Here is a 19,368-nt window from a genome sequence, read left to right as displayed (position 1 = left end):
GCAAATTTTAAAAACACTATTTTAAAAGACGGAGTTCAGGAGCGAGGAGACCATGACAAGCCCCAGTGTGGAATGGCCACTCTGCGGGTGTCCAGAGGATCAAACTGTCGGGGGAGCAAGGGCAGAGGCTGGGAGGCACACCAGGAAGCCTTCGGAGGAGAGGGAATGGGTGCTCAGAATTTCCTGGGAAGGACCTGACCTGCAGCCAGTCAGCCCTGCTGGAGCATTTCAGAGAGATAAGTATGTAAGCACTAAAAATAAAACCGGGGTGGCCTTCGGGGGCCACGTGACACCTTCAGAAGCTAACCCTCCAGCAGCTCACATGAGCCTGAGTACATCTTCCTTCCTCTTTGCTGGGTGACCTTGTGGAGGTCATTCTCAAGAGTCTCCAGAGGCCTGGCCAAGAGCATGGTGATGGAGGCAAGTGCAGCCGTGACTTATTTGAAGTTTGAGGGAGCTGTATGAAAAGCTACACCAGGCCACAAATAGCATGGGGTGCGAAGGTGACTGACTTGGACCCTTTCTGGGAAGGCCCTTTGTGGAGCATGCGTCCAGCCCTCCCGGTAGGATGTTGTTTCTGTGGCCACAGAGGCTGAGCCCACACACGCAATGGCTTCTGCCCCGCGGAGCTCGTGCAGCCACTCTGTGTCATACCTAGCCCAGCTGTCCCAGTACAGTCACTGCACCTCTGCTCACTCGCTTTGAGTTGATTATAACACAGGTTCTTTCCCTTAGAGCTTAGTGTCACTCCCCAGTTCTGCTGGTGGAGGCATAGTTTGGTCTAAAGCTTTTGAAACGATGGAAGTAGCTCTATTACTTTGCTAAGCCTGCCATAATAAACTACCACAGACTAGATGCCTTGAACAATAAAAGTGTGTTTCCTCACAGCTCTGGAGGCCAGAAGTCCAAGGTCTGGGGTGAGCAGGAGCGGTTTCCTCTGTCTCTCCCCTTGGCTGGCAGATGGCTGCCTGCCTGCTGTGTCCTTCTGTGGTCTTGCCTCTCTGTGTGTCCTAAACTCTTCTTACTAAGGACACCAGTCAGCTTAGATTAGGACCCACCTTAAAGGCCTCATTTTACACTGGGGGTTAGGGCTTATGCATATCAACAAATGCAGCACCATGAAGCTAATGACAGCAGGTATTTGAGGTTTTAAATATATTCTTAACTTTTGACCAGACAAGCCTTACTTCTGGAAATTCACTTTATGGATCAATATGAAATGTAAATAAAGCTTTAGGAACAAAAACATTAGGAGAAATATTATTTATTTACTATAATGGAAGGTTCCATAGCATTCTAGCGGAGCAGCCAATCTTGAGAAAATAGTTTCAGGAGTGCGTTCCTTCGAAAGGGCATGATGAGGGAGGCAGGATGGTGCAGAGCCGGGGACGGCAGTGTGGGACGGAGACAGCCGCGGGGCAGCAGATGGGGTTCCAGCAGCTCTGCAAGTGTGGATTCTGAACACACAGAGAACATTCTAGAGAAATTATTTAGGAAGTCACAATGTGCAATGTCCTATATAAATCTGGTGCTAGACTCTTAAAGGGAATTCTCCGTAACAATCATATTATTTCTTGAGACTTTGGTCATTGGATTGAGAGCTTTTGGTATGTGGTCATCAGCTGAAATTAATCCTAAGGTGGTGTAGCCTTTTAAAATTTATAATAATAATGTGGAAAGATGAAAAATATCTACATGCCCCCATACACCACCATATGAAAAATTGTTCATTATCGTCCATGCATTTAAAACATTTACTAAAAATGATGTTTAGAAACTTCCAGTTTCCTGTTCCACATGTAAGGAGATTGGAAGTTGCTCCCTTGTCCGAAAACCAAGTAAAAGGTTGAACAGATTGAAAAATCAACAACACTTGGATCTGTAAGGAAACGGGAGCACACAGGGGCTAAGGGCTACCTCCAGCCCTGGAGAGACGTGCAGATGAATGTGGGAAACTGTGGTTTACTGGAGCAGACACACGGATGTAGACGCCACGGTGCCCACCAGGGAAAAGTAGGAAAACCTGAGCTGTGATTGACAAACAGCGTGAACAACTCTGAGAGTTAAAAACTCTGGGGGGACCCAGTGACATGAGCGTGGGGGGCACCACATGTGAGACTCACCCCTAGGAACTTGACCAGATTTCCACACTCAATACTAGAGAAAAATGTCTCTGTCTCCCAGCAGGAAAAGGGGAGAAGCTGCTCTTCTGAAATCTGCCTGAGCACTTGGGTGTCCCTGATGAGGCCAGCTTCCAGGGGAAATGAGTGAGCTGCCGCCTAACTTGCTGGGGTGTTTTCAGAGCCCGACTGACCTGGCAAGGGGAACACCCAGCTCCAGCCCCTGCTCCCATCATGCCCTGCCTACAGCAGGGAGAGAAACTGAGAAGCATTTATGACATTTCCATTCTGAAGACAAAAGGTCATTTAAAGAGCGAGATACACCCACGCTCCTAACAGCACGGTCAAGGCCTGCAACGCCATCAGCAGGAGCCTCGTACGTCACCGGTGGGGATGCAGAATGGCGCAGCCACTCTGGGAGACAGCGTGGCTGGTTCCTTACAAAAGCAGACATACTCTTGCCTTATGACCCAGCACTCACGCTCCTTAGTATTTACCAAAGGAACTGAAAACTTACACCCAGACAAAAACCTGCATGTGGATGTGCAGAGCAGCTTTATTCATAATTGCCCAAACTTGGAAGGAACCAAGGTGTCCTTCCATAGGTGAACAGAGAAATCAATTCCATCCAGACAATGGGATATTATTTAACAGCAAAAGAAATGAGCTCTCAAGCCATGAAAAGACATGGGGAATCCTTCACTGCGTGTTACTAAGTGAAAGAAGCAATCCGAGTGGGTCATACATATACACTGTATCATTCCAACTCTGTCACACCCTGGGAGAGGCAAAAACAAAAGAGAGATACAAAAGGGCCAGGGGTTGTTGAAGGGCTTTTGGAGGGAGGAATAGGTGTGTACAGAGGATTTTTAGGGAAGCGAACACACTCTTTGACATTACAACGGTGGATACATGCCACCCTATGTCTGTCAAGACCCGTGAAGTGTCCACCGCCGAGAGTGAACCCCCAGGGAAACAACTGACGTTGGGTGATGATGAATGGACAGTGGAGATCTATCCTCGGTCGACCACCTATCGCTCGGGAGAGTGATGTTAGCGGCGGGGGAGGCTGTGCATGTGCAGGGGTAAGGGGCGCGCAAGAAAGATCTACACTTTCCTCTCATTATTGTTGTAAACCTGAAACTGCTCTAAAAACAGTCTTTAAAAGATAATGATGAAAGTAGTCAATGTGTATGAGAAAGAAGTAAATAGGCAAACACTAAAGAAGAAATGATTTTTAAAAAGCATATAAAATTGATTTCTCTCTTTTGAAAAATGAGGGAAGAGATGAGGTCTGTAGAAACCGCCAATTCTCTGGTTCAGTCCAGTGATCTCTCCTGCTTTTCGAATGAAATATGGTGGCATAGAAATTAATTAATAAAAATATTAACATAAAAACAATATGACAGAATGCTTTTACTGAGAGCTAGTATGTGAAGAAAGAGGAAAAATGCTTAGGAATTGATCACTGTCAAAAGAATAATATGCACAGAAAATGGAAGGACATAAATCCTATTACCACCACTTGGTTCCTTTCAATTATGGAATGCTTAGCATTTTCCCACTTCTATCACTTTGTATATTAACTTTTCAGTACTGTATTTGTTTCTTCAACAACGACAATTGTATTGGTGCCGATACAGACAGGTCTGAGTCTGAGTTCAAAGAGTTCAACATTACATGTTTAATTTAATTCAATCAACTTTCATTGTTGGTACACACCGTTCGAGCTAGAACTCAAAGATAAGACAGGCTATGCTCCTTGAACACGCGACGCTTCTGCTGTTACAGGGAAAGCCAGACATGAAAACAATTTGAGTGAAATACAAGGCTGTTTGGAAAAACCTATTTCACAGAGACACCAACTCTATAATGTAGCAGCAGTGAGGAACGGGCTAGTAATTCAGACGGAAGGAGAGTCATGGAAAGGATTGAAAAGGGAACATGGGTTCTGGGATACTAATCCCCAGATACTCGGGATGCAGGGGGACTGTGAAAGGGTCTGGTGCGCAGAGAGTCTGTAGTTTATTTGAGAGCAGATGGGGCAATTGCAGGCTTTTCCAGAAGGGTGTGCTTTCCCATACTTTAGAGGACCACTCTGACATGAGTGGGAGGGGAGAGAAAAGAATTTGGGGGGAAATAAGCCAGTTGGGCTTCCTCCTCCTGCAAATGAGAGAAAGGATATATACGCTCCCATGAGGCGTGTTCAGGTAGAAAAGCAGCTCGTTACCGGTAATGGTCTCTCTTATCCCTCTCTTCTTTCTCCTCTTTTGAGAGTTGTGTCACCTATATTTTTGATAAAAACTATTTGTACATGCTGGCTTTAGTAGGGAGGCCAAAGAGCTGGTGGTGTGACTGTGGAGGCCGAGTGGTGAGTGTTAGTACTATTTAAAGCAGGTGCAGTGGATTACTCTTCCAACCCTCATCCCACTGACTTGCCACAGCGCTGCTGCTTCTTTTGGGGATTGCAGAAGTGCCATGTCTACACCCCAGTAGGACGCTGGGCTCAATGCTTTCAAGGGTCACATCATTTCAGGACACAACTCATAACTTTTTTTTTTTTTTTTAAGATTTATTTATTTGAGAGAGAGATCACAAATAGGCAGAGAGGCATGCGGGGTGGGGGAGCAGGCTCCTCACTGAGCAGACAGCCCGATGCGGGGCTCGATCCCAGGACCCTGAGATCATGACCTGTGCTGAAGGCAGAGGCTTTAACTCACTGAGCCACGCAGGTGCCCCAGGACACAACTCGTAATTTGAGCTCAGCCTGTTTTTTCCTTCATTTTCCCTTTGGAAAATTGGGCTTTGGCCACACCGGAAATGAACACCACCACTACCCCACCCCCACCCCCCGCCAGGGGATGAAGGTCAGTCAGAGGAAGATATTCCTGGCTACTGCGACCCAAATTTATATGTTGTGCTCAAACTGCTATTCTCCAAATGTCTTGGGGAGTGACTTGAAAAAAAAAAAAAAAAAAAAAAAACCACCTCCTCGAAGAAGTTAGGTTTTATATATTTGATGAAAATATGAAACTTTTTATTTTTTTTAAAGATTTTATTTATTTATTTGACAGAAATCACAAGTAGGCAGAGAGGCAGGCAGAGAGATGGGGGGAGGCAGGCTCCCTGCTGAGCAGAGAGCCCGATGCGGGGCTGGATCCCAGGACCCTGGGATCATGACCTAAGCCGAAGGCAGAGGCTTAACCCATTGAGCCACCCAGGCGCCCCAAGGAAAAAAAAAAAAAAAAAAAAGACTACTTATTTTAGAAAGCAGGCATAGGGGAGGGAGGAGGAGCAGAGGGAGAGAATCCTCCAGCAGATTCCTCACTGAGTGCTGGTCTGGGGTTCTATGCCATGACCCAAGAGATCATGACCTGAGCTGAAACCAAGAGTCAGAAGCTGAACTGGCTGAGCCACCCAGGCGTCCCAGAGAGTAGGAGCCTTTTTAGCTTGTAGTGAGTAGTTGTGTAAAGTCGGTTGGGTCTCAGAACAGTTGATTTAAGAAGAAAAAGGAGACAAAACCATCTTACGTTTACCAATTGGGAGCAGAACCTCAGGAAGTCCTCTGAAGAAGGAAACCATGGATGAAGAAAAGGCAGAAACACCAAAAGCCTTCACATATTCTCCAGCCCCTCCTTTCCCAGCCTCAGCTCCTTCCTCTCAGACCCTGTCATCTCATGTTTCCATGGTCCCAACCCCTGTCATGTTCCCTGGTCGCTTCCCAGGCATGGAGGCTGCTTCCAGCTCCCCTGGCTCTGGTTGTTCCCATTTTTGAATGTGCTTCTCCCGCTAGTCCCGAGGCCGTGCCATCCTTCCAGACCCAGATCGGACAGCGGGTATACTGTCCGGGAATCTTCCCTGGCCGCCTGGAGAGAATCCATCTCTTCTTTTGTAGCATTTATCACACAGCATGGCACTTCATTGGCTGATGCCTTTGTCTGCCCAGGACATTACAACCTTACAGAGTACGGCAGTGGATCTTGTCCCTTGGCAAAGAGGCTGGCATTTCTGGCATATATTAGCTTCTCAGTAAAGTTTAATGAATAAATTAATACACCTGAAGAATATCCCATCCTAAGCATACCGTGTATTGGCTCTGCAAATTTGGAAATGCTCAGAACATTCTTGTGCTCAGAAATTACAGAAAGAACGTCGCATTTTATTGTTTTGAATATGAAGTTAATTCTTCTTCTTAAAAATACTTCCTGAATTTTGCTTATAATTGTGTAATAACATTTTTCATGGTTTTCTTTCTCAGCTGGGTTTGATCTTTATAAAAAGACTGATAGAGCCTAATGATTTTCGCTTTAAGTGGATTTCCAGACAATATACGTGAGAACATTACAATAGGGCTGAAGGTCATTTTGTACCCTTGGAAATATTAATAATATATTCTTCATGAAGAAGCCTTTTCTTAGATAAAGTGGTAAATGGTGCTTGAAAGCAGAAAGATCAAGAAAGTGTCAGGGCCAACCGGAATTTGGTGGCTTGGCCGTATGTCAGTAGGTGAATTCGGGGTCTGCTGGGAGCTCTGTTCCTGCATTTAAAACCTCGTCTCTTTGAAAACAATAAATGTAGGAGAAGAAGCAAAATGGTCAAAACGGATTCTGCAAATAGCCGGGACTGCATAGAAAAGCACATAATTCTTTTGCTATCATATTCTGAGCCAACAGGGTAAACGATTTAGAACCTCTAGCCTCCCTGCAAGGTCTCGTGGTAAAGTGATATTCCTACTTATATAGAGGTCAGGATTCACATAGTTTGGGACACAGGCTTACCTTACAATAATTCAAGAAATCATGTCACACAGAGAAATCTGAAAAATGTCTCTAAATTCGGGGAGAGAGTCCTCACGGGTAAGAGGTATGTTTTATTTGCTGAATGTTGATCATACAGCCTCATGGTAGATAATGACAGGCTCTTATTTGGAAGAGTGCCGTGCTGATAGCACACATTTATCAAGGGAAATACACTTGAAAATTATCCCTGTATTGACCTCAAACTATTTATTAGATTAAAAAAAATAGTCATTACTAAAAGCTTTAGATACATAGATGTTTTTCTATGTGAAATTTCCCAGTATAAGAAAATATATATATATGAGGTTTCTAATTACCACCTCAGAGCACTATTTGACCAATCTAAAAAGACAATCTCTACCCTACAGAGACTCCATCAATTGAGTCTTTGGATGCTGGAAGCAGAAGGAATTCCAGAAAGAAAAATGAAGCATGGAAAATGTACTGTCTCTTAAGCCTCAGAGCTAGGGTCTGTGATCGGGCGTGAGTCTCAGATCTAAATTGCCATGACAACCTCATTTCTTATGCATTATCTTGAAGTAACTGGGATTCAAACTTAATGGGATTTATAGGTTGAAAGCATCACCTCATATTAACCCAGAAATAAATTGCTAGGTACTGTGGAAAGAGCTTTGCTGTTCAATATTGAATGCTTATGGTGTCTAAGGCCCTCCGCATATCCAGGTGTGGCGGTCTTTACCCCCCAAAAGCCCATGCTTCAAGCATAAGGGTGTCTCAGAAGAAACTCGATTTTTGCTGTGGGTTGAGTTGGCATGGGGCATGCCTGTCTGTGTGTACGCCCAGCAATGGCTACCATTTTCTTAATGACATCTGAGCACCCGGCAGAATTCTCTCTGCTTTCATCCAACCTTCCAAACACGTGTAGCTGGTGATACCGAGTCCCAGAATTTAAGCAACTTACCCAACACCACACAGGCTCCAAGCCAACTTCGTTCTTCATTGCATGCCGTTACCTGGGCTGCAGGATTGGACTCCTGCCTCTGAGGAGATGCAAAGTAGCTCCAGGATGGCCACAGGTCCGGTCTCTCTGATGTATTCACATTCAGTGAAACCTTTCGGCTGTGCCTGGCTGAAGACATTCCCTGCTTTTACTGGGCTCCCTCTCCTTGATTTTCTAAAACCGAACTGAAGTTTGGAGAGTCTCTGGGTCTCACTTCCCTCAGACCCATCTTTTCATCTTTTCCTATTTTGTTACATAAGTCCCAGCCTTTGCTCCCATTTCCTAACCCAAATCACTTCCCGGCACAGCAGAAACAGGGCTGTTGGCATCTCCAAAGGCTCAGGGACGCCCGGCAGGAAGGGAAGATGGCCCTTCTCACTGCCCCATCTCTAGCACGGGTGCCGACCTACCCTCTCATCCTGCACAACAAAGCTAAGCAGCTACAATAGTGAACAAAGCTGTACTCAGTAGCTGGTGTAATAGAATTTTTAGAAAACCCTTAAAACCTGTTGATAGTGTTCTTTCGCTGGAGGTCCCCAGTGGCTGACATCCTCGTTGGCCAACTAGCTTATTGTTCGGATTCCTTAATCTTCAGAGTAGAGCTCCCACCCTAACTGGTTCTTTCCCTAATTCCAGGTTCTTTGTACTCCTCTTTTAGATCTATCGGGGAAGGAAAGAAATATCGCTTAAGACCAAAATAAAATCTATGCAGTGATGTGTCTCCCTGCTTCTGCCCCTCAGGAGAGAGTGCTCTGTAGAATAATTGCTCAGGGGGTCCCCCTCTCTCTCCTTTTTCTTTAATTTCCTTCTACAATTGGCTCAGTTACTTAAGATCTTTATATAACCAAAGACCATTAAAGTATTTTTCCAAATGAAGGAACCGTCCTCCCACTGATGAAAATTATGTTGTCACTCCTCAAATGCAGACGGTGAGGTTTAAAAAACAGGTAGCTTTAATATAATATTCCTACACTTTTGTAACATATATATCTACCTGTGAAAATCATGTTAACACCTTAATAGCATAGGCTCCATCCAGAAAACCATCGCGAGCTTTAGGGAAGGTTTTGACGATGTTGCAGTTATAACCACCACATGTAACAAATGATGTGAGCTCCAGTCTGGCTGTTACTGCTCTCCTATAAGTGGTCTAAGGAAGGAAAACTATGTTCCCAAAGTAGGTGCAAGATTCTGAGGTTTGTTATGCGGGGCGGGGGGCGGGGGATGCAGTTTCTAGAACCCATTTTCTCCTGACTCGTCTAGCTGTACCAAGCTCAGAGCTGGGGACCATTGGTTGCCAAGGAAACCCTAGACATCACAGGAGATGAATGTGTATGATAATCCTGAGGGTCTTCTAATCCCCTGTGTGTCATTGGGTAGGTGGCTTCATACTAAACCAGGCAGGGACCCCAGATGTTACAGATATTTGGAGGTAAATAATCAGAACTTTAGAGAGCTTCAAACCCCCAGTACTGCTTGTGATGCAGGAGAGCCTCCGGTAAGCAGTTCCTGGTGGTGGATCAGGTACAAAGTCCTATTCAAGAGGCGAAGAGCACTCCAAAGGAGAAGAGCTTGGTGGGAGAGGAGGGCTGGCTCTTTCTCACCTAGGAGACAGTGAATGTGTCTATCAGGGGCAGTGAGAACCGAGATCCAGAGAGCCAAGGTCATGACCTGAATGTGGCAAGAAACAGACCAACTCAAAATCTCTTAGGCAATGTAAGAAACTTTATTTTGCTGTAAAAATATGGGGAACAGGGAAGACAAAGTTGGCTCTACACCTGGGACATGAACTTGATGGAGATTCAGGGCCGACTGCTCAGGTTGTCTGCATCCACAGCAGGGACGAACCTTTCCCTGGTCTGGTGCTTACGGTACTGACCCACCTCTCAGGGCTCCTGCTCAAAGCTTTCTCAGTGGCCTCATTTGCCACGGTCATGGACTGCCGATTGTCGGCAACGCCCTCATTCAATCCATGAGGGTAGATTTACGGGATGCTTAGAGGACTGTCAGTGTTGTTAGACTATAGGCTGTCGCTGGTTCTCTGGACTGATGGCCTCTGGGTCACACACCTAGACTCTTCTCATGGTCGAGGTTCTGCTGGAGGGTCACATGATGCAGCGTGTGCACAGCCTTTCCAAAGAGGGCTGTGCATGTGGCCAATGTGAGGAGGCTTCCCAGAAAAGAGCAACCCAACAAGCAAGTGCCTGGCTTACCTTGTCAGGCTTGTGCAACAAACAAGGTGAACTCAAAGACCTGAAGGCCCTTTGTCAGGTGGATTCAAAGCAGTTGACTCAAGGAAAATGCTAGTGGAGTCCTTCAGAACTAGGTCTCAATACCTTCTGGAGGGTGGGGATTCACGGTCCTGGGCAAGCCTGAGTGCACTAAACCACACTGGGACCTGAACACGGAGTGTTTTTACCCCTCGGTGCCATATCCACCTAGATAGATAGAGATCTGTTCAGTGTGTGGATGGATGAAAGCCAGACATCAACCTGCCTCAGTCCTTATTTATGAGAGAAATGAACTTGTGCTCCGAGGGCGCCCAGACCCTGCTGGTATCTTTGCACACTGCCAGCTGGCTTCACCACAGTGCCCAGCCGAGGGTCTCGAATGACATTGTGGTGAATGTGGGAGGGAAGGGAGCTGCTACCAATTTGTGTGCGTATGAAAGTCATTATCTTAGAGTAAGCTTTCACTGGGCTGCACGCTCTGGAAACAATCATTTGCTAAAGGAAATGTCTCAAATACCCTGTCTGCAATTTCCTTGCATTCTGAAGCATTTCAAGAGATGGCGGGGTTGATGCCTGAGAGCCAGAGGAAGGGGCCTTCACCATTTGAATCAAGCGTTCAATACTTTCAAAATGTGGCTATTGGACAAAGGATGCTGAGGGCCATGGTCCCGACAATAAACGTCTATTTATGTTTTATCTGTGTTCACTCTCAGTCCTTCACAGAAGCATTCTAGCACCGTCCCTGTAATATATTTGCTATGTTGTCCTCATCCATTTGGATGCAATAGAATATTATTCAGCCAAGAAAAAAAGAAAGACCTCGTGCTCTTTGAGACAACATGGATGAAGCTGGAGGGCAGTATACTAAATGAAATGAGCCAGACAAAGACAAATATTGTATGGGCATCACAGATTTGTGGAATTAAAAAAATGAACTCATAAAAACGGAAGAAAGGTGGCTGCCAGGGGTTGGAGGAGGGTATGGGACGTGAGCAGATATTAGTCAAAGGGAACAAACTTCCAGTTGTGGGCATAAGGCCTGAAGATTTAAAATAGTTAACAATACTGTGTTACATACTTGAAATTTGCTAAGAGAGTAGATCTTAAGCATTTTTATCCTGCAAAAATAAGGTGGCTATGTGAGGTGATGGATGTGTTAATTAACTTGATGGTGATAATCTTTTCACAATATATGCACATATCAAAGGATCTGGTTGCGCTCGAAATATGTTCAATGTTATTTGTCAATTATACCTCAATAAAGCTAAGGGGATTGCAGAAAGAAAGAGGCATAGCCTGAGAGTTAAATCATATTAGCTCGCTTGTGTTGAAAAATTTATTTAACAAACATGAATTTTTAATTCCCTGTTTTATAATGAAGAAGAAGAACTAATATTTTTGGTCTTTTGAGGTCCTGTTATCGATCTTGACCTTGACACAAGCCTTCTCTTTCAATCTACTTACGATCTACTTAAGCTCTATTTTACGGATGGGGACACAGAGAGTGAGACCCCACGACTACTGAACAGGGCGTCAAACCAGACCTATGTTGCTCATTCTATTCGAGAGCAACTTTTCCCATAAGGAGGGTAGTCTTGAAGCTGCTATTTCTGAAGGAAGTATTAGCAAATGGGTCTCTAGAGGACTGTACAAAGTAGCTTTATTTCTTACACACCCTAAGAAATTCCTCATGTCTCTGCCTAGGCAGAAGGCTGGTTATCCACAATGTCTACCAACTGCTTTTCTTTGGTGACACAACCTACTTGACTGCTAGAATCTCAGCCACCTGCCAAGCCTCTTGAGGAGGCTGTGCGACCGAGGGGTGACCAATGAATGGAGAGTCACAGTGACTTGCGCAACCTCCGAGTTAGCTGTGAGAGGACATGGCTGTGTCCCCATGTCCTCCTGGTCATCCTCACTAGCTCGAGTTCAAAGCTGATACTTGGAGTGGGAACAGATATCTGGGGAAGAGGGCTGGGAGCTTTATGGTAAGGCTTTTGGCGAGCGGGGTGGGAGGAACATCAACATCCCAACATCACCTCCACACTGGTCTCTCAGTGTCCTCCGGGACTCTAAGTGTAGAAGTAGACTCCAACCCACTGTAGTCGAGGTATTTAGTTCTCTTTGCTCTGGTGAGTTAACTCAGGGGGTCAGCGAACCACCGTCTGTGGGCCAAATCTGTCTGTGTAAGAAGAATTTTGCTGGAGCTCAGCCAGCTCACTGGCTCTCCATGGCTACTCTCTGGCCCCAGGGGCCCAGCTAAGAGGCCATGACGAGGACCGGTTGGCTGCAAAGCCCAAGATATATACGATGTGGCCCTTTACATAAAAAAGCTTGCTGTCTCTTGGTCCAAACACAAACACCTAGTTAGCAGCAGTGATGTTCTGAAGTGAATAGAAGCTGTCCTTGTTTTGGCTGTCTGTGGACCTGAATTCTCGGCTCAGCCCTGCTTCCACCAAGTTCTACAACATTGGGAAAATTCGTTCATCTCTCTGAGTCGGTTCCCACTTGTAGAGAACGAGAGGACGGGGGAGTCTCTCTGACACACACACGGTCCCGGATGTAGACTGGCTTACTCGTCTCGCGACTCAGGTGCAGATGCCGGGACCCTGCCCCTCCTCTGTGTGCCAGTGTGGCCAGCTCCTTCCCTGTCTCGCACCTGCTCTTTGTTCAGAACCTCGAGGTGAAGCCTACGGATGTACTGACAAAACTCGAATGCCCAATTTCATGGAACAGGACCAAAGGTAATTTTCTTTTTCCTTCCTTCCTTCCTTCCTTCCTTCCTTCCTTCCTTCCTTCCTTCTAAGCTAACTGCCCTTTAGAGGGCTCTGCTGGCATTGAAACAGTAATTTATTCTGGCTTGTCATTGTTCAGCTGGTGCCAAACAGTGCAAATGACCGATTAGGTGAACAAAACAGATAATCATTCATTAAGCACAGTAAGGACACTCTCTAAAGTTTTGGGCCAGGTAGGTTTACTGTATTTTAGGGGGGAGATATTGAAGATCCTAGCAAACAATTACATTTAAGACAATCAATATAAATATTTGCACTTATACAACCCCTCTACGGCAGGAACGCTTGACTCAGAAATAATTTCAAGGCACAGATTATATTAGTTCATTTAGAAGTGGGACCATGACCTAAGCCGAAGGCAGAGGCTTTAACCCACTGAGCCACCCAGGTGCCCCCATGGACAGAGTTTTCATAGAAGGAACTGGTTGACCAGGTACGGGAAGACTGAAATATACATGGGGCCTTGCGGCAGAGGAGGGAACGCTGCGGGAGGCTCACCGCCCCCCCCCACAAGAGCCCCTGGCCAGCACTGTGGTGAGTTTAGGCTGTTAATGAGGAGCTGGGAAAAGTAAGACGTGAAACCAACTCTCACTGCCGGGACGGAGAACCGTGGTCGAGGGATGTGGAGCGAGTCCCTCCTCTTCTTCCCAGCTTCCTCTCCTGCCCTTGTTCGCAGAGCCTCCAGGGAGCAGCTGGCAAAGCAACCAGCACGTCAAGGTCTAGGGTGGGTTTGGACCATAGAGACAATGGCTTAAGAACCAGCTTGTGCTCTTTTGAGGCCCCTGGAACATCACTGGCCATTACTGTTAGTGTTTGGTCATGCTTTGTTCGAAGTCACAGTAACCCTGAGCAAATATGGACTTTAAGGGCAAGTTACCAATAAGTAAAGACGTCACAGTCTAGGGCAGTGGTTGAAGCTCTATGCCCAAGCTTCAATCATGTTCCAAGCCACAAAGTTTTCATACTTGCTGTGTGCTGGGCACTTACTGGAGGGAGAGTGGACTGCACCGGATACAGATCTTTTCCGTAAGAGGTTTTCATTCCAGTGGGGAGAGAGGCAAAGGGAAGGAGTGAGGTGGGCCCACTTGTTGCACCGTAATGCACCTATAGGACCAAGAAAGAGGGGGGTCCTTTCGCTCTTCCTGCCTTTTCCATCTGAGATTTGTTGAGGGGAGAGTTGCCTAGCTTACTTAATTAAGTCTTGCAGTTCTTTCCTGTAAAATGCAAATATTAACAGTGTCATATTGTATGCACAGTGTGTTTATAGTGCGGACAAGATAAGACAATCCATGGAAAGGAGTTAGTATAACCCCGGACACTGTGAGCATCCAGCCAGGGTGAATGGTTTGCAATCTCTTTACTCCCTCTATTCTGATGTCAGTTAGTGTCTTCATTTATGCTGAAGCCCATCCGACCTCCTACGTGTCTCCTTCCCTGCTCACATGTGTCTACTTACTCATCAAATACATTACTTTTCACCTAGAATTCTTCAACTCCTTCACTCCACTGGCAATGTCTCCACCGCATCTTCATCATTACCAACGGCTGATGTTTGGGACAGCTTGCTTCAGAGCCCTGCCCTTCCCCGCCCGGGCTTTCGTCCAAGGCCACAACAATGTAGACAGTCACAACCTGAATGCTTCCTCTTCGTGCTCTGAAACATCAGACTAGGTGAGGTTTCACACTTTGTAATTTGGTAAACTCATCCATGATCTGGTCACTGCTTACTTTTCTGGATAGATGTCCTGTTACTTTTGTCTATACATCCAGTAAATACATGGCATCCTACCAGCCTGAAGAAAACTGGGTCTTATTTGAGAACCCAGCATGAAGAGTCTTCTTGGACCCTCACAAGACAGTTAGTGACTTCCTCTTCTACAGTGTTAGACGCTATAGGATCGCTTTTCCTGAGTTCTATGTAGAATAGTTAGTCTCTGCGTCTGTCACCATTCGGATTGTAAATTTCTTGAGAGTGCGAGAAAAGGCTTACTGGTTATTCTTCACTGTCTCCCACACCCTTGGTACCCATTTGGTGCTCCATGAATCCTGAATAAAAGGAAAAATGAGTAAATAAACTCTGTATCAAATATAATTAAAATTTATACAGCATCAGCACATCAACACACTCAGCTGGTATGTAACTCTAGACTGAGAAACACATGGACCACTGTCCTGTTCCGGGCTTCTCTTAGTTATAGAAATATCTTATAGCCATCTGCCTTTTGGAAAGTATGCCACATATGTAAGCTTTTCAACCAGATAGTGGATTTTGTGTGTGTGTGTGTGTGTGTGTGTGTGTGTTTTGTTTGTTTGTTTGTTTGTTTGTTTGTTTTTGTTGGTGTTTTTTTTTTTTTTCCTGAAAACTTGATCATTGAGCAATGTGCTACATGGATCCACAGCATGGCCGGCGGGATTTCCAGCCTGGGTTGTAGGCCTCCTATTACTAGGTACACATGCTACTTGACTCACCCTTTTCAAGGACTTCCATCTGCCTGTGACCAAACCACTGATGCAGAATCTTTTCCATCTTTGACTTCTTTTAACATTCTGGTCTTGCCTCTTTGAAAAGCTGAAAAGAAAAATGGGTGGAATGAAGGATGAAATTCTAGGAGATGACAAACAGCCTGCACGTTAGACGTCATTGCCAGGAAAACTGTCTGAACTGCTGCCCACCTTCCCTCCTGGAGGACAGAGACGGTAACCAGGTAGCATATGATAGGTATGGTTTTGACAAGCAATAAAAAAGATCAGATTTTCTAACAATTCCACAAAGCAAATTCTCATGTACTCTCTAAAAAGTGTTACAAGGGCGTATTCATTGGCAAAGTCTCTGAGAGTGCGAGAAAAGGCTCGATATCCTCAGGTCCACTTTCAGTAATGGGGCAGTGAAAATGCTGTCTCATTTTTAAAACTCCTCCCAGGATTCAGTGCTAAAGAAAAATCGTGACTACATTCCAAGAGCTCCTTGGTGCGGGGGGCAGGCCTTGGTGGTCCCCATGATTAATGTGTCTAGCATACTTCTGGGAACTCACTGGATCATCTGTAATCCTTCTAATTTGATAAGAGGTTTTTATTGAAGCTCTTCATATGGTTGAGATGCGCTCCTCACTTCCTCACTTTGTCATTATCCTGATGTCCAGAGACACTTAGACTCTGGTGACTTTTCGTTATAACTCACTAAAATCACCTGTTAGATCCCAGCCATTTGTAACGTATTTCCAACACTGAGCCAATTCCCTTTCCAAGCAAAGAGCTTCCTATTACTAGGAGCTTTCAGTGAGGGGATCAGAACCACAGAAAGCTCAGGAGACCTTTTGGAGTCCACTGTTCACATTATCCATCATTCTCAGAAAGATGATTGTCACTGACAGGTGCATCGAAGGAATGAGAATTATACCTCGTCAATGTCACTTGTCTAGACCAGTCATCAGATGTAGGCACTTGTTTTGAAGGATAATCACAATAGAGCATTTAGCTTGTATAGACAAGTAAATGGTGCTGCTGCGAAATGATCATCCACTTTTGAGGACATTAGTCATCAAAGACAAATACAGCAAATGCTCTTTCATCTGGCAGTCACTCACCTGGCTGTCTTAACTGTCTGGAACACTGGGAAGAACTTGAAATAAGCTGCATTACCTTGTGAGGACACAAACTATCTGAATCCATGCTCTAGTGCTTATAAAATTTACCCATAAAGGAATCTGTCGGGCTGATGCTCTTTACCTATTTACTCTTGCATTAGACACTGACTTCTAACAAAGTTATTTATTACTTTCCTAGTTTAGCTATCATAGTAAGAGATGGAAGGGAGGTAGGGGTTTGATAGAAGCAAGTGCATTAACAAAACTAGGATACATAGTTTATAGTGTGGTTTTTAAGAGAGAAGATACAAATTCTCCTGATCAAATGGCAGAAGGTTGCAGAGATGCATGCCCATCTCAGGGGAAAGTGGTTGTGCACAGCTTTCCAAGCTTTGTAGCCAAGCTGCATTATTGCTCAATATGCAGAATTACCTTCTTCTATTGTGAAAAGGTTAAACTGTTAGCAATGATATTTTAATTTACAGAAGGAGCATAAAAACATTACAAAGTTTTCTGCAGAAAGTGTTTGAATTGTAAGAATAAGTTTGTACATTTAAAGAGATATTGATTATTTGGAAATTTATGTTATCAGAGTATTTCTGTATTTGAAAATACTGAATAAATGAGGCAGTCTACTAATACGGTAGATGAATTCTCTTGACCCATGAATCTTGACCCATTGATGATGTAATTAGTGAAAATCTGATATTTGGTAAGAAGGTACAGAAGTAATTGTAGCTGGGCCCAACATTTGAAATACAATTAAGGACTGACTCTGCAATATTTTTGGATACATTGGCTTTGTGAAAAATTACAGATGAAATTTTTATTTGTCCTAGAATTGCAGAATCTCTCACCCAATATCTGATGAAATAGTGGATGAAAATGTCAAGATGAGGTTGTACATAAGGGGGCACCTTGCTATCGAGCCCTCCACCGGTGCTGAGACTGGGTGAAGGGCGGGGGGTTGAGAGTGTGCGTCTTGAGCTTAGACCACGTTATAGGGAGCCCCAGTTCTCCCACTCACACGGCAAAGCCTGGGGCGGGTTGCTTATGTTCCCTTCACTTGAGTCTCTACATCATAAACTCAGTAGGTCCATTCCTGGGTTAGTGTGGATATAAATGAACCAGTGCATGTGTAACACTCACATAGTGACACTCAATAACCATCAGTTCCTGGGGCCTCTCTGTGACTCAGTCTGTTAAGCCTCTGACTTCCGCTCAAGTCCTGATCCCAGGGTTGTGGGATGGAGCCCCGAGTCAGGGTCCGCACACCGCAGGAATCTGCTTGATGACTTCCTGCTTCTGCCCCTCCGCCCATGTACACTTACTCTCTCTCTCAAATAAATAAAATCTTAAAAACAAAACAAAAACAAAAACATTAGTTCTTTTTTTCACTGTATATTTTTTCTGTTTTGTCGAAGATTATTTGACCATAAAGTTGAGGGTCCATATCTGGATTCTCTACTCTGTTCCACTGGTCTATGTGTCTGTTTTTATGCCAGTACCATGCTGTCTTGGTGATCACAGCTTTGTAGTAAACCTTGAAATCAGGTAACGTGATGCCCCCAGTTTTATTTTTATTTTTCAACATTTCCTTAGTGATTCGGGGTCTCTTCTGATTCCATACAAATTTTAGGATTATTTGCTCCAGCTCTTTGAAAAATACCGGTGGAATTTTGATTGGAATGGCATTAAGAGTATAGATTGCTCTAGGCAGTATAGACATTTTAACAATGTTTATTCTTCCGATCCAAGAGCATGGAATGGTCTTCCATCTTTTGTGTCTTCTTCAATTTCTTTCATGAGTGTTCTGTAGTTCCTTGAGTACAGATTTTTTACCTCTTTGATTAGGTTTATTCCCAGGTATCTTATGGCTCTTGGTGCTATAGTAAATGGAATCGATTCTCTAATTTCCCTTTCTGTATTTTCATTGTTAGTGTATAAGAAAGCCACTGATTTCTGTACATTGATTTTGTATCCTGCCACATTGCTGAATTGTTGTATGAGTTCTAGTAGTTTGGGGGTGAAGTCTTTGGGTTTTCCGTATAAAGAATCATGTCATCTGTGAAGAGAGAGAGTTTGACTTCTTCATTGCCAATTTGGATACCTTTTATTTCTGATTGCTGTTGCTAGGGCTTCTAATACTATGTTGAACAAGAGTGATGAGAGTGGGCATCCTTGTCGTGTTCCTGATCTCAACGGGAAGGACGCAAGCTTTTTCCCATTGAGGATGATATTTGCTGTGGGTCTTTCATACATTTGATGAGGTTCAGGAATGTTCCCTCTATCCCTATACTTTGAAGCGTTTTAATCAGGAATGGATGCTGGGTTTTGTCAAATGCTGCATCAATTTTTTCTGCATCAATTGAGAGGACCATGTGGTTCTTCTCTCTTCTCTTATTAATTTGTTGTATCACATTGATTGATTTGCGAATGTTGAACCATCCTTGTAGCCCAGGGATGAATCCCACCTGGTCATGGTGGATAAACTTTTTCATGTGCTGTTGGATCCTATTTGCTAGGATTTTGTTGAGAATCTTAGCATCTATATTCATCAGTGATACTGGTCTGAAATTTTTCTTTTTGGTAGGGTCTTTGCCTGGTTTGGGAATCAAGGTAATGCTGGCTTCATGGAAAGAGTCTGGAAATTTTCCTTCTGCTTCAATTTTTGGAAACAGCTTCAGGAGAATAGGTGTTATTTCTTCTTTGAAGGTTTGGTAGAATTCCCCAGGGAATCTGTCAGGTCCTGGGCTCTTGTTTTTTTGGGAGGTTTTTGATCACTGCTTCAATCTCGTTACTAGATATTGGTCTATTCAGGTTGTCAATTTCTCCTGGTTCAATTTTGGGAGTTTATAGTTTTCCAGGAATGCATCCA

The sequence above is a fragment of the Mustela nigripes genome, chromosome 7 (assembly GCF_022355385.1).
Source record: "Mustela nigripes isolate SB6536 chromosome 7, MUSNIG.SB6536, whole genome shotgun sequence".
NCBI lineage: Eukaryota > Metazoa > Chordata > Mammalia > Carnivora > Mustelidae > Mustela > Mustela nigripes.
The sequence above is the reverse complement of the archived record's forward strand: the minus strand, read 5'-3'. Positions refer to the sequence as shown.